Raw genomic sequence first — 17,088 nt, 5'->3', positions numbered from 1 at the left:
AAACGTAGTGGAAAGACAGGATTACAAACGTCATTTATTTTGCATTTTGTGATTTTTTCGGTTTTCTATGAGGTATACCGATCATAATACTCACGCTAGCTCACGAAAAAAAATTTTTGAAGATATATCATATAGCGTGAAACAGTTTGAAGTTTCATTGGCGCTTTGATAAGACACTACTGTCATAATTATATTAGTCAAAGAAACCAATTTGAAAAATGCAGTTGGTTAATTTGGCTACGTAAAGGTTTGTATTCGGTGAACGTTATCGGTCCTAGAAATTTTTGAAATCTCGTTCGTCGAACGGAAAACACCTCGATGGAAATAAGCTCGACCGTGTGTGCAAAATGTGACCGTTGTTTGCTGGTCGATCAGTTTGTCGATCGCAAGAAAACGATGGAGATGTCGATAGGTTGCAATAAGTATGGAGTACGGTCCTGACTGAATTGCATCTTTCAGTCACATTGCGCTTGTTAGGGAAAATTGTGCATCGGGGTATGGGATTAGATCGTTGGATATGGGTTTGTGGAAATTAGAGGAGCTCTCGAGAGTCTTGAGAACTCGTTTCACGTGCTTTTAGAGGGTAGAGCTATTGGATCGTAGGATTGATGGGAACGTAGTGTGCAAAAGGTTTTTGGATTGGAAAAGTGTGTTACCTATTGGTCGACAGAGGGGTGATTGCTTCAGGCAGCCGAGGAAAAGTGTGTTCCTTTCGATAAGTGTATCGATGTGTGTGGATAATACTAGTTTGGAAAAAGGGCTTCCAAGTAATATACATAGATAGACTTGGTCTGACAAAAAATTTTAACTATAAACGAAAGACTTGCAGATATTCTTCCCTTTCTTTATATAATATGAAACAATATAGATTATTATAAAGAATGAGTGCAAATATTGCTTACGTTCACTCTCGTCCATAAATGTTCAGACACTTGTAGAAAAATAAAATATACGCTTGAAGAATCAATACAACTACTTTCGGATTTTAGTTCGAAACGATTAATTAAGTTAGTGTAATGGAATTCGTGTACTAATAAACGCTAATATTTGATTTAATAATGTTCGATAACAATGTTCGGCCAACTGAATAGATAGAAAGCTTTCGATAAAATACTTGGAAGCTTTTATCTGATCGCGAAACAGAAAGGTGTTATTTAGGCGTAGTTTTCGAAAAACAACGAGCACATCGTGCAACTTTGATCTGTAACAAAGTAGAACGTATATTTACGCGAACTTTTCTCGCTCGTTTTGCGTCCTGAATTCAGTACGCCTACGTGTTACTATGCATTCTACATGGAATATGCGATTTTGTCACGGTTCATCGATTCCTTGTACAAAACACCTTGATTATATATACTTTCGTAAATTGTTTACCACAGACAATTTCGTAATCAGATATTCTTTATCTGAACTCTGAAGCGACGTTTATGTCGGGAGACGTTGTTCCAACCTTTTCTTTTATTCTTCTTGGGAGTAATACTATTATCTATGATTCTTCGAATACTGCGACTAGCAGTCACTAAAAATATTGCTTGCAGTAGAGTTAAGTAGTTAATTTTTATTCAGGCAAACAACGCGATTGTACTTGTATGTCCTTCATTCTCATCGTACTGTAATTATCATTATCTATGTAAAATACGTTTAAATACACATTACATACTAGTTACTCGCAAGTATTAATCATCGAATCGGGCGTCTATTTTATTAACAACAAGAATAACAAAGTCTGTAATCAATAATAGTTCCTTTTTGCTTATAAAGAAGTAATATAGAGAATTACTAAAAATTCAGTCACCAATGAGAGTATGTTAAAGATATTCCGAGCTGCGAAGAAGCTAAACAGAAAATTGACTATGGATAAAATAACGAAACTTATTTAGCTTGCACGTTTCGTTTTATTCTACAAGTTTAGTCCGGTTGCACAGCAGTGAAACGACCATTCTATGTAGATACGTCTGCTCGTGGAAGATTGTTAACAAGAACTAGAAGCCTGCCGTTATCGCGAAATGTACCTTCGTTCTTTTCTTCTGTCCAGAATATTTAGCGCTATGGGGTTGATAAAGTTTTCTTTTGCGTCAAAGTCCATTAAATGGCTGCAAGATCGTCACAATGGCGGTCTAATGGACCGACAGGCAGACTTCCATACGATTCATAGAAAGATATAGGTTCGATTTAACGATCCATAATACTGGATAATGGGAACAGTGTATCAGATGGTTCAGGTTGTTTCGTTGACCGCGTAAACTTCATCGTCACAGCAATATAATCGCTCGCTTTTACCGTCGAGAGTAATATTCTCACTTTCAATGCAACGTGATACGTAGAGTGAGTAGCATAACTGAACCAAAGAAGGTGCTTCACAGGGAAATTTATAGTATCGTACAAAATAGGATGGGTGGGGAAAAAATTGAGATAATATTCTTTAGAGATATTGCTATGTTACTCACTGCAGCTGCGGAATATGTTTATCAGGAAAGTATGATCTTAGTTTCGCGTAAAAGTCCGCTAATCGGAGAATACGCTTTGAATTCGCGTAGTCTCGTAAATATTCGTATGGCAACAGATCGCACGTAAGCGAGCATCAAACCTATATCTGAAACTTGAAATGTCTGCTGGAAACTACTGAACGCAACTCGAATGAGTTTATCGCGACAGCTCGGTATAAACTCCGATGAAATAGTTGCAAATAAACATTTGCATCAGTAGATAGTATATTATGCTTTAACATATTCCGTGCGGGTCACGTAACTCAGGAGCACAAGAATTTTATATAAAAATGTACAGTTTTGCACGTAATACGTGTAATATACATATTGGAACGAAAGTTTTTCAAAAAACCAAACGAAGTAAAATATAATTTAGCTTTTCGAGGAATACGGAGGAACCGGATTCGAAAAGATACGACGAAAATTGTTGCGATAAAATATCTCCGAGTGTACCGAATCATTAACGACTACGAATAATCAATTTTAACGCTCAATCGTCATATACGCGTGAGCTCATTATTTTGAGAAAAATAGAGAATAATCTTTTTTCGATTCTAACAAAATTCGTCTGCGAAGGGATTAAAATAAAATTAAAGGAATTCGTATTGAACTCGCGCGTTAAAAACCAAAGGGGAAGAAGATAACGAGACGTGTAATATTAAAGCGTCCTTCGTTTCTCCATCTACTGATCCTCTTTTATGAAATTCTAATGATCTCTCGACCTCTTTTGAACTTCGTATGTTGGCAAAACTTGTTACCTCCAGCGCTACATTATTTCCCATTAACTAGCGGTTATATCGACTTATTGAAACTCAAAATTCTCTGTCGTGCTATAGAGTAGTTTCACAAGCTTTTGTAGACACGGAGTTTGCTCGGTCAAACCGTTTCAATTGAAACTATTGTGTTGGTGTAAGGCAGATCCTGCTGCTTTGAAACCTCGAGCGCAAACAATTCTCGTTTCACTGGTTCAAAGTCAACTGGTTTCTGCAAGGAATCAGGTTGTATTCCTTCGCAGTCTTCTTCTTTGAAATTCGCACAGGATATTTTCGCCAACCTGATTTTCCGCTCTACATGGGATTTATTGTTTTACTATTTTTTCGATGTAATACGATGCACAACTTTGTTTTAGTTTATGAACATAAAAAGTGGTTCTTTATCGCTTGAAATCTTACATAAGGGATCTATAGCTAACGGTAGTATTTCAAAAACTTTTGCCTCGGATCAGGTCGTACCATAAGTAGCGCGGTTCCTTGAAAAGTCTAAAATGCTCTTATTCTAAATCCGTTGCTACGTTAATCTTATAAAATGGAAATGCAAAAGTTAAGATTTAGTGACGAGAAAGAATGATAAAAAATGGGACAAAATATATTACTAACTAATTATAGACAAAATTGTCTATTTGCATTTAACACATAGGATATTCACGCGCAGGAACGATTCTGGTCATAGGTCAGGATAGTCCGCAGGTTGGAAAACAAAAACGAGCCCTTCAACCCAGGAAGAGTCAACGAGGTGCACCATCGTCATTATCATCATCATTATCGTCGTGGTCTTCGTCGTCTTCGTCGTCTTCTTCATATTCGTTCGCAGTAGATAGCGAAACGTGCAACTTTCTCGCGGCTAGTATTAATTACCACACATCAGGCAGCGCGAAAATGATTAATAGTAATTACCATTGGTCGGCTAAAGCTCCGCTATTCTCTAAAACGACTCGATGATTAGGATCTGTTTTATGGTTGATCGCATATTTGATCTTGGCATATGTTCTACTGACAAATTCCAATAGTTTAACAGCATAAGATTACCGCGATAAGGAAACAATTTCACAGTTCTTTTTTCATTTCTTTCATTTATTTCAATTCTTCACATCATCAAATATTGTTCGCACAAGCTATTAGAAAAAAGCAGGCTACCTTAGAATTTCTTACAAACCCAGTATTGCGTTTATTAAACGCAATTTATTACGAGAGAATCGACATTTCACTGTTTGTTAACATAATTTATTACAAACAGAAATGTCTAAATTTCCCAACATGGCTCACAAAGATATCAGCATTTCAGTATTTAACACACCCTAGAACCATTTGAAACGAACTTCTGTTCTGATCTACAATGTGCAACATAACATTCGAACTACGTGGACACATGAATGATCGAAAACTCAGTCCTTGCAGTCAGTCCTCCGGATATGCACAGCTGGTGAGTTCGGTTTCTGGTGCACTCGAATGCATAACTATGACTCAGAATTCTCTCTGGCGAAAGAAAGCGTGTTCTATCTTTCTCTCTCTAACGATCTGTTACGGGCAATGCGTGGATAAAAGTTTGATCTGAATGCACCGATAGAAAACGGATATGTATATGTACGTATATAGCTACATATGTGCGTCAGTCGTGAGATCGCGATAAATCATTAACCGGGCGTGTTTATTGGCTATGCACGAGCAAATCTCTGGCTGCCGGTGAATTTATGCTTGGGCCTGATCTCAATCGTCGATCGATCGATCGTGACTCGCGAATCGGGACCAACAGGCCTTGCGATCGGCCTTACCGCTTCTAGGAATCAATAATGTCGTGATTAAACATTTGTCGCGTGATTTTTACCCTTTATCAATGACAATAAATCAAGTTTTACGTAACAAAGGCAATAAATAATACAAATATACATTTGTATATTAATACGTTGCTTACGCAATTTTTTCCGTTTTCTAATATTTGTACATTCTTTTTCTATTGCCCCGATTTTACGATCGTCTTAGAAACTATGGTATAATTAGGAGCATTAAATTTTTCATATTTCCACGTTTCTAAGTTCAACTTTAAAATCGTAATATAATTACATGCGTTTTGAAACACATTACGTTTTATTCTGCTTCTTTTCCAATCACCGTAATCACTGTAATTGATATACGTGTAATAGTATATAGTTAATGCAGGGGAAGGAAAAGTTTTGATTTAATGCTACATTACTTGTACGAGTTACGTTTATAGCAATTTGTCTTAAAAGATATGAATAATATATTTAATACAGACGTACATATATTTACACGCAAACGCAGAATTGAATATAATCCTCTAACTTTGAGAAATTACTATTCATGGCACGAGACTTTGGGAATTATCTATCATAGGTAAATATACCTATAAAACTCGTAAATCCATTCGTACATATACCAATAATGTTGTATTTTAACGTAATCCTTCACAAATGTCACTAAAAGATAGATAAAATGTCACATGTTGATATACACAGTGATCACGAAACAGTAGCAAAGTTTCGTCGCGTTTCATTTCCTGGAGAAAAAGGTAGAATTTAATTGGATTAATAACCGTAATAAATTCATGGAAGGATATATTTGATATATAATATTATGATATATAATATTTGATAATATCGTAAATAAAAATGAACTATTTCCGAAATCAGTTGCGCTCATTGCCTAAAATATTTAAATTTCACGATTACGCCATCGCAGTATCATCGATCTAATATAAAACTTATATAAGATATCGATAAAAAATTTTCTCGGCCGATACAAGAAATTCTACCCAAAGCTTACACAAAATTGACACTGAAAAACTATCTATCGCAAAAAAGCTTTTCGTCACTGATACCAGTTTTTTCAACAGAGAAATCGGTCATCTCGACAGAAAAGATAAAAACAATTTGTCACGTTGCAATTTTTCAAATAAAACGTAAATCGACACGTGTAAAAGGAAACTTCCAAATAAAGATCCCACAGATACTATTACTATGTAATAGGTAAAACAAAAAGAAAAAAAGAGAAATACAGTTCCTTAAAAGAAAACTTCCACGAATCGCCAATAATCGTGTTGAATGCAGCAAACGCGATATTCCATCCACTGGCATTAAATTCACGATCGATGGAAAAAATTAGCATATAAACTAATATCGAAATAAGTCGTATCACATGCACATGTTCGTGATATCTCACGCTTCACACGAAATCGCGATTTATTCTTATCGAAAAAATTGTTTATCGTACACCAAACAAAAGTGACAATTTTCTGAAAATTGTCTTTGTAACATGAAAAGTCGATACTGTCGTTGTATAAAAATCAGAATTGAAATTTTACTAGAAAAGATTATCTTTGTCACATAAAAGTCGATAGTGAGAAGTTCCCGAAAAATTGTCGTCGCATAAAACTCAGGAGTGCAAAGTTTCTGAAAATTTCTTTCGATGTGGCTGGAGTTCTATTTAGTTTCCTCGAAAATGGTCAGTTTTTCGACGGATCTCGTTTCGATTTTTCCCATCGGGCGCTCTACAGGTTGCGCAATGTAAATCAGGCCAACCTGCTGTCCAATATCGAGGTTCTGTCCACAGAGGGGAACACTTCCAGGCTATCTCTATTCACCCTTGACGAGCGTCCACGATAAAGTGCACGCGATACCACCTCTTTTCCGCGCAATAAAGCGATTTTTGCAAAATGGGGTGGCGGATAGTTCGCGTTCCTATCACAGGCTTGCGGAATGTGTGACGCTGCTTTCTCTTTTTCTGATTGTGTTCATAATACGTGTGTATGTTCGTACGTACTTCGTAAATGGATCAAGAATGTTTATGCGTGTGTGGGGAATTCAAAGATGTTAAAGATATGTAAAATGCGCGTAATATGCAAAAATATGTAAAATATTCAGCGTAAAGTGCTTATTATGATATTTTGGAGATGAAACGAGTTTCTTATGTTTTGTTCCTTTGGTTGTGTATATGAAAATATGAATTTGCATAAACGTACATAATCTATTGATGGATATTCAAACATTCTGTTTGAATTTGTAATATATACGTAAATTAATTTTATAAGTATACTAATTTTATGAGAAAAAGAGAAAGAAATTGAACAAGTTAATTACAAGTAGCTACATGGAAGCTATAATGTCTACATTCTCGTTGATTCTACACTGTTTATCTACGATGTAGGCTATAAATTTTAAGGTTTTCAAGTTATCGATAAATTTTAATTAGCCCTGTGATAAGTATTCGTTGGTTGAATGAATTTCTACGATATATAAAACAATTATATAGAGGGAATTAATCAATATCATTAAATCGAATCCCGTGGGAAATGAGCAAGTGTTGGAATACTTGCGTACGTACAGCTATATGTAGCTGGGTGTGTGTAAGGTTGATAAGGTTTTAGATTTATATGCATGCGACCGTGTTCGAAATAGTTGCGCTGGACGTGATAAGAAATCAAGTTCACAGGTCAGGCAATTTGTATTTGCGAATAGCAATGTTGCTTTGGCTGATTATTATCTGATCCTCTGCGGACATATGTTAGCGGACAAGAGTATGGTGAAAGCGTAAGGTATCGGTATATGGAAGTTCGATAAGGAATTTGATAGAAAAGTAATTTTATTAAGTAGCTCTTTATCGCAGGTTGAATCAAGTACTGTTGGAAGTCCATAGAAAAAGTTGGAATATCTTATTGAATCATCCCGCTGTTTCTATGTATTGCTATTGAATCTTTTAACTTTAGTTCGACTTCGTGCTATTTTTCTTTCTATATTAGAGTCAGGTTATTTTTTTAATTTTTTAAGATCTTTTTCACTTTGTGATATTCTTCTTTTTGCACTAGTGTATTAACTTTTTTTCTTAAATTTTTTAATGTTTGATTCAACTTAATACTTCAGATTTATAGATACTACAGACTTATCAAATGATAAGTAAATAGATTTTATTAATTTAAGGATAATCTGAAAGTCATTAGACGCCAAGTTGATCATTAAACGCATTAATCCCATGAGAAGACTGTCTAGTTTCATGGAAACAAAACGAAAGTCGATGTTTTCCCAAATTAAGGGTAGTAGCTGCTTTGAAGACACTCAAAGTGATGGCAGGAAAAGATGGTAAAAGGAAATTTTTTCTTGGTCAACGACCCAATCTTTTTTCCTTCGTGTTTGTTTCTTCGTGCTTCTCGTTTTCCTGTAATTTCGACTTCTAACGACACGAATCATTTTTTTCTCAATACTTTCGTGGCTTTTTTCCCTTGCCTGGTGGCTAAAGATGGAAAAGCACAGACGTAATGCAGAATGTTCGTGGACCAGTTCGAATATCTTCTAGCGGGATTTTAGAAAAGCGTTTCTTACTTTTACGTTACGATGTTCGTTACACGAGCTTAACATCTCTTGCGGTACGTCAGTCATGACTGAGGGAAGTACCTTCGTGCTTCATCTCGATACAGGTTTGCACATACACGAAGTGAGTTACGAGAAACGTGGAACTTAATTAACTTTGGATCTGAAGGAACATAAAATATAATTTGGAGATCTGGATATCTGAAGAAAGAAACCTTCTTTTTAGTCTTATTTTTTGTCTTAGATACTAGTTCCATTTGTAATTATTATATGTATTGTATTATTTCCTTTATTAATATATCATTCGTTCAATAATCTATTTTATTCGAGTTAATAGAAACTATTTTTTACAGCATAGGAAACAAAGAAGGACGGGAATGAGGATTGTAAATGGTTACATCTAGCGAGAATAAAAAAGAACTTATTTATTCATAGAGTAATTAAGATATCTCACGAACTAATTATTTTTTCAATAATTCAAGGTTTCATTACCTTTTTACATAGAATAATAAATTGCAGTAATTTACGAGGAAGTAACTACACGGTCCTATCTAAAAGAATTATACAACTGCATAATATATTGTTATATTTACAGAAAGAGTTCTCTTTGAACCATTTAAATTTCCTCTCTTGCATCCTCTCTCAATTATTATAATCAGCAAATTATCCGTACCATTTATGCGCAAAAATATCTACACGTAACATCTATATATATTCACTACATATATACACTATAATTTCTCTACAATTTCATTTAAATTATCTTATACGTGTTTCTTTGCGCCCTGAAATCCAACACTACTCTATTTGATCTCCTGTATCCGGTGACTCACCGTGTATAGACACATACACAGTCAATAATTCTTGCAGCTTTTACGCGGACTGCATGCAATCCTCTCACGTGCCGCAAATGCTACAATTTTCTCTTGCGTTCGTTCGTGACGCTCTACCGTCCAACGATTTTTCATCGTTTCCCTCTGTCCGTGCCACGATTCGCCTCCGTCACACGTCCACCTATGTACCTAAACGAAATTGACGATTCGTCGCCTTCGCTTTTTCCTCTGTTTTCTCTCTGTCGCTGTCGCTTCCTTCATTTTTTCCTCTTTTTTCACCATTTTTTTTTCTCCAGCCTTTTCCTTCTGATTTTCCTACTCTTTTTTTCTTACACTGCCACTTACTTCTCAGTTGGTCCATTATTTCTCTTTTTTCCCCCTTATTTCAACTCTCAATCTCCATTCCATCTCTTTCTCTGTCCTTGTTCCCTTTTCTTTTACTTTGCCTTTTTCCTTTCTTTCACTCGCCTTCGTTTCCTTTGTCTCTCTTTTTAATCGCCTCTTCTTTCTCCTTCCATTCGTTCTTTCTCTTTCCAACATTACCATCAGTAAATCACGGGACGTTTATTATTGGTACACTTGAAATAGGCGAATGGATATTGCCATTACAAAACGAAGACGATACTCGTCAATTTGTGTGTTATAAATAACTGGTTAAAAAATGTACATAAAACGCAGAAACATATAAAACAAAAATTCAGGGTAGAAGCTTTACTCTATTTAGGTTACATTTCTTTAATCGTCCTCTTAATAATACGAATTCGCATAAAAATCCACAGTCTAATTACAACTAAAACCAGAGTAGAGTACACATTAAAATAATTCGCAACATAAATTTATATCTCGGGGGTCTTATTACCAACATGTTTTATTAAACTTTATATTGAAAATCATCGGTCTCGTAACTTGCGGAACGTACGTCTCTTTATCTCTTCATTTTTTCCACTCAACCCCTGTAGCTATCTCTCCATGGTTTTCCAAGGAAAATGTCTCGACGCAAGTATTGCTCGAAGTTCGTGTCGTAGAGACCATCGTTGTCGTCGTCGCGAGTAAAACACACGGTTATGTTGCGCGCGATTTACGATCACATACGCGTCTGCAACGACAACGACATCGTATCTCCGATAATTTCGCCAAGCAACAAAGCACCGGATAACTTTATCGTACGCACTTCTGGAATCATTCTGTTTGAACACGAAACACGGAAGCATTCGCGTAATGGCTATTCAGCTTAGCTTGGATTTAACAGGACTTCGGAATGAGACTCGGATAGGATATATATATATATATAGAAGAGACGCTTAAATTGATTGTTCGAATGGAATGTTGTTCGAATGGAAGAAAGTTCTTATGGGATTGTGTTATTCTTTAAAGAAATTTTTATTTTTATCCTTGAATATATGGATAGTTGTTCGCGTGATTTTCATTTCGTCGTTTAGCACGTAGTACGTGGCGCTATATAGGATTTATTTGAACGATTGGGATTTTAGAAAGTGTCTCGAGAAATGACTAGTTCCGAACGATGAGTATTATTGCTTTCGCATTCTTGGATAATTTCTTAAATCTTATTGTTCGAATATTTTTACTAGATCTATATCTACATATAGTTCGGTATTACTGGTGGATATAAATCCTTTTGTTCGGAAACATAAAAATATTCTATCCCCAAATCTGCTTCTACGCATAGTATTATAATTTTATTCCCTAAATAATCACCTTCCTCGGCTTGTTGCGTCAAACCTTCAATACAATTCATTTTCACAATATAGTTTTCCAATTCAATACATTTCATTGTTCCCATGGTTTTACATTACATTACGATCCTATAATTTAACTTACATAAAAAATCAGCTATCCATCTCGCGTGATAAAATGTCCTTTAATACCAATATAGATTGCCTTTATTATACAATATCGTTTCGATCTGTAAAAAATACTTGCCTCTAATACCGGCAAACAGTGACAACATCAAAATATCAGTTAACGTAATCGCATCGTAGAAAGTAAAACAAAGGCCATTGTTTGTTATCAAGAATAGTGGTTTTTCGTGTCGTTTCTACGTCGTTTCTGCCCCATTGTGCAATTTCTTTCCCTCGACCTACTCGAGAAGGCTAATCGCCGTCTGAGCCGTCATTTCCACAGCCACGCTCGTTTCACCCCTTATCAGCGTGTCCGAATCGCGTCCAACTTTATCTTCACGGGCTGCGACGCCATTTTCCCGTTGGTTGGCCTCTGCGAGGCGGCGAAACGCGACAGCGAGCTCCTGACGCTGATTAATAGGGATTATTAAATTACAAATTGCTGAGGTAACCGGTGACAAACAATGAAAGTTCACCGGTGACGTTACAGTTAAAACGCTCCACGTCGTCAGGTGAATCGATCGTGATTCGATACGTCGCGCACGATTAACTTTAGATTCAAGGCACGTCGTATAGTTTCTTTCGTGATATTATAACATTCGTTACAACATACAGTAATATAATATTTTTAACGAATATCTAATCGAAGCGTAAGATTATCTGAATAAAAAAGTAATGGTACTTATTATATTAATTGTTGTTGTGTATCTTTATTTCTTTATCAAGGTACCGTTGTATTTTATTAGAACTGCTCACAGACGTTATATCGAATGTCAGAATTTTTTCACCATTTTCTTGAAATTATCGCATGTACATACCATTTTCTTGAAACACATGGACTCGTGCAAGTGGATAACTCGTTCCTGAGAAGCTCGATACTAATCACATATGAAGATAAAATTGTGAAACTCATGGAAAGTGACTTGATCAGTTTTATTTCTGAGAAACTCGTATCACTATAGCAGTTAGTTCGAAGTTCTATATATTGTTGAAATTCTCTATCAGAGCCAGGTATTCAGTCTGCGTATTATATTATACGGTATATTACACATTAGACAGTGTTATACATAATATACCGCATACATTTAACAATAATATACGTATTACATAACTCTTACATGGCTCATCTCTTAGCTTCGAACAACAAGTTACAGCACTAACAGTAACAGCGCACCAACACCCCCAAATTACTCACCTTTTTAAAACCATCTACAGGAACGTTTAAACAATTCCACAAAGCCCATTCATCGAGTATCCCTTCAAAGTATTATATATATGTAACGAGTAATTTCGAAGCACATATATGCCAGATTATAGCCGGCGGTGTGGTCCGAACCAATGCGGCCTCTGATACCGATCTGCCGTGGAATCTGCGTCGCTTCCGAGATAGGTGGGTACAGGAGGAAGCGAGCCGGTCGACTTCGTTATTACTCGATTATTGGTGTTGCAGGGGTAATCTCGTCGGTAACCTCGCAGCTCTCGCACTTAGCACTTACGTGGCGAACGGTACACGCCAATAACAGCTGACCCCCATCCGGTAACCCCACTTAAAGTCCACGCGGAGAGTAGCTCTGGTCAGTTCAGTCAGTAAAGGCATCGAAGAAGGCGAAAGAATTGGAAAAAACGAAGGTATCCTCTCGTCGTTACCGAGAATCCAGCGTCTCGTAACGAACGAATGGCCTCGATAATTGTAACTCTGCCTCTTGACGTCTGGCAGCTAGCGAACAGTCGGCTTAATAGAAAATCCTGGACCTTCGTTCCCATTTCGATTTATCGATGTTGATATCGGGACAGATAGCGGCTCCACGTGTGCTCGTAGTTTCTTGCGAAAGAAATGAAGAAATAGAAACTTGCGAAGGGAAGGTGGAAGGCTGATATTTGTGGATAAGGTGGAAGGTCGGAGATATTTCGGATGCTCGAATCCAGGTTATAGATACTTGGTTGGCGTCGGGAGGAAACGTTTGCGAATTAGCTGATTAGGTTACAGGAGATAGATTATGTTGACAGGAATCTTGTGTGGCTTAGTTTGGTTGCTTTGTGTGTCTTAGGGGCTGATATTAATCCCCAAGTATCGTTACCGGGTGTCACTGTGAACCTTAGAAGGCTGGCACGAATGATATCGCTGTAATATATTGATAATAGCAAATATAAAATACTCTTTGAGAAGAATATATAAATGAAAATTGAAAAATAACGTAATTGAATATGCAGAGATATTAAACCTGTTTCTACAGAAGGACGGCGTTTAATTATTATTTAGCGTTTTCATTTAATTAAAATTGTAATTAGATTACATTTAATGTTGATCCCGAGTAACGCAGTCGGAAATTCCAGGAAAGATACGGAGGAGAAAAATTGCAAATGTTATAGCAGCTGAACATTGTTCCAAACTAACAGTTTAAGCAAATCCTTGGTGCTCCGTTTCACGGCTAGAATATTAAAAAGCTAGAGATCGATATCGTAAATTGATGGAAAAGTAGTTGCAAATGACATACATATTGTGTTAACGCAACTTCACGATCTTCAATGTATTAAACATATATGGAACACGTACGTGGAACAAAGGCACGACGATGAAAACGATAACCGGCGCGTTTCCCTATTAATTAATCTGGTGTATCAAACGGCCGGGGCGTTATTATTTCTAGAGACAAAGCTTATCCTTTCGCGGTACCAAGTTTCTCACTATTGAGTGAAAATTTTTCGTGCTTACCAGCTGGCATTGTACACACCGTGGTGTTCTTTTCAGCGTAGCGGAGCGTGGAACAGTTCACTTTTCATCGTATCTGTGCCGAAAGAAAAGTGGCCCTGGTAGCCGAGCGCCGAGCTACCTAGTTTCCACGCCCTTTAATTACCGCCGCACCACGACTAGTCGCGCCACACCGAGAGAAGTTGTCATTACGGCTGCTAAAGAGCCGTCTATAGTGTTGTGTGGCCCCTTGCTACATTCTGTTCTCTCCTCTCTCGCGGCAAAGGTCGTCAGAAACGTCGAGAAAAAGCCATTGTCCAGTTCGAGATCCTTTGTTCGGGCCACTCAACCGGGCCTGTGTCCACCTTTAACGACCAACTCGGCTTCGTCATCGGGGACATCCTGCGATTCTCTTTCCCGGTCGGTAACCACGCTCGAATGACAGATACACGGGCGTGATCCATCTTTGGGCGTTAACGGAGAGATTGATGCTTGGCTTTTGCTTCACTCGTTAGCGACAAGTTAGGTTAATTTGTCTGAAGGTAGGCTAGGGTATATTTATCTGTACCTTAGGTTAACTACGTTTTTACATTCTGCTTAACGAGTCGAATCAGGAGAAGATGAAGACAACTAATCTCTAATTGTTGCGCGATGCTCCAGATTGGTAATCGGTAGTCGTTAGAGAACTATGATCTTTAGAGATGATTTTGCATCATTATGGAATACATTTAGCTAGACAGTTGATAGGTATATTTCTCCAATCTAAGAGGATATATTCAATCTTGTTATTTAAAGGGTTTGCAGTAATTTGAGTAGCTTTCTATTTCACAATATCACAGGATTGTGAATACTAGCCTATTCCTAGTTCCGTTTCGATTATTTCCTCGCTACCATTAAATTTATCAAACTTAACCTGGCGAGATCAAAAAATCCTGTAACCCCAGCCGTATTGCTTCTCAACCTATCTAAGAGCGAGGGAAATCGATTCGAGTAGTATAAAAACGTGCTCCACCAGGCGCGTACAATGTCTCTCCGGCGAAGGTAGAAACGGCTGATTCCCGTGGGCGTTCTAGGCGTTCCAGCTCTCTCAACAGTTTGTGAAAACGATTTAGAAACGCGGCTGAATCGCACAAAGGAAACTGTGGTGCGTTGACCGTCCTTTCGAGGCCCAGACACCGTTGCCCTTGGAATTCCTTTCACGAATACCTGCGCCGTCTTTCTGCACCGAACATAAAGCAAGGTAAAGCTCTATAAAGCGGGTATAAAATTCGTCTGCCTCTGACTCGTTTGCGAATAGGTAATCCGTGGAATAGGCGTTTTTAATTGCCGCTCGCTTCCAAGGACAACGGTGAACATCCCCATAGGGAACGAGCAAGCGGGCCTTTAAACCTACTCGGTTTATTCGTCCGTACGTTTACTTCAACTGCTTCTCGAACATTAACTCGAATCAGATAGGGGTTTCTGCTCGGTTCACCGATAGTCCAGAGAATTCCTTTTTTGTAGAGTTTTCGTTACTGCGTGGGTTTTGCAGAAATATACATACATATACGTATTACAATTAACACGTGGTTAGGGCAATTGAACGTTGGCAGTGGATCGTGAAATATCTCGTTTTTATGTGTCCCGTGGTAATCGTATACCGAAAGTTTGCTTATCGTGAGGTACTATAATTTTTGCTTTCGTGTTATCCGACTAGTGAATCTCGTGACAACCGCTAACAAGAAATCTCTGAAACTAAACAGTCAACGTCTTACATTTAGCTCCATTGGAAAAATGTAGTATTACGTTTATCTAACTAACAATCGTTGAAAGTCAGAGAGGTTTTCCCGAGTGCAATTAAACGGTTGCAAATTCAAAGATGTAAGGAGGAAAATATGAAAACACATGGGTGGTAAAAATAGTTTTACAAACTTCTTCTTAATTGCGAGAGATCTCATTACAGTTCGCTGCTTTGTCATTGAACTTCATTTTTTCACTGACCACTTTTATCTATAAATGTTTATCAAACAAACTAATTTTACAGATTGAGAGACGAAGAAAGCCAATTCAAGAGAAAACTAGTACTTTCCAATATTGTGACCCGCAGACGAATTCTTCAAACGCTTCCAACCGTCGCTAAATCAGGAATCGTAAAACTTAATGATATTTACGGATCGTGTAAGATTGGTAGGTTCACGAACTCCTTGTTTATCGATTGTTCCGGACACTGAGCGATTTCTGCGATGCCATATAAGCTGAATCCACCCACGTTCGACGAAAGAAGTCTCGAGTTTCAGTCGATCTCCAGTATGTAGAATAAAAAAAGAATCGTTAGAGATGCAGCGACGTCTGCCTCGTCTCTAGCATGTTATATGCAAATTTTCTACCTTCTGTCTGTGCCGACCAGCGTCTGGGATGTGAATCATGCTAACGTCTCCAGTTGCAAACCGGAAATACATCCGATGCGGCGCTCGAATAAAACATGTGAATTTCTTTCGGACTTTTGGTTTGTCTTCAGTTTGCAGGTTATATTATCATAGCGGTATAAATAATTAATAAACATCCGCAAGTTGTTGTAGATTATTTAAACTCGTGAATTGCAAACGGAGAATAATTCTGATAGTTTGTTTAGATTTGTTTCGAAACGAAATATTGCAGAATAAATAAAATCACGTTATTTCTTAGGAAAATTAAAAGTGTCAAAGTGGTCTATATCGATGGAGAATTTTTATTGCAATTTGAATTTTTTCACTTTATCTCAAAAGCTTAAGGAACTTTTTATTAATTTTTATCCTCAAAGCTTATGAATACTACGCGTTACGCTGATCTTAATTCTCCTTTATATTTTTATAATAGTACAATTAGGAAGTTTCTAAAGTTTGAATATCCTAATTATCACCTTGACAAACTTGTTCCACAATCTTAATTATCGCCTTGGCAAACGTAATAGCCTTGGTTACTCAAGTTGCATAGTTGTATAACAATTAGATCGCAGCCAAACTCTTTTGCTACTCTTGCTAAAAACAGGACGTCGTAAAATAATTTAAGGTCGTCGAATCTTACGATAAATTCACTTTTTGCTTGATACCATTTACTATTTTTCCAATTGAATTTTCAATATATTATATACTTAGAATTTGAAATATTC

General features: G+C 37.1%; 1 protein-coding gene and 1 long non-coding RNA gene across 5 annotated transcripts in view; both read left to right on the top strand.

Annotated features, from left to right (window-relative positions):
• Positions 1-17,088, top strand: part of LOC126915693 (probable serine/threonine-protein kinase dyrk2) — a 263,932-nt gene that overhangs the window by 99,297 nt on the left and 147,547 nt on the right. The gene's annotated exons all lie outside the window — the stretch shown is intronic.
• LOC126915719 (uncharacterized) overlaps positions 1-17,088 on the top strand; it is a 30,394-nt gene that overhangs the window by 11,427 nt on the left and 1,879 nt on the right. The gene's annotated exons all lie outside the window — the stretch shown is intronic.

The sequence above is a fragment of the Bombus affinis genome, chromosome 4, assembly GCF_024516045.1.
Source record: "Bombus affinis isolate iyBomAffi1 chromosome 4, iyBomAffi1.2, whole genome shotgun sequence".
Taxonomy (NCBI): Eukaryota; Metazoa; Arthropoda; class Insecta; order Hymenoptera; family Apidae; genus Bombus; species Bombus affinis.
This window is presented reverse-complemented; position numbering and strand designations above follow the sequence as displayed.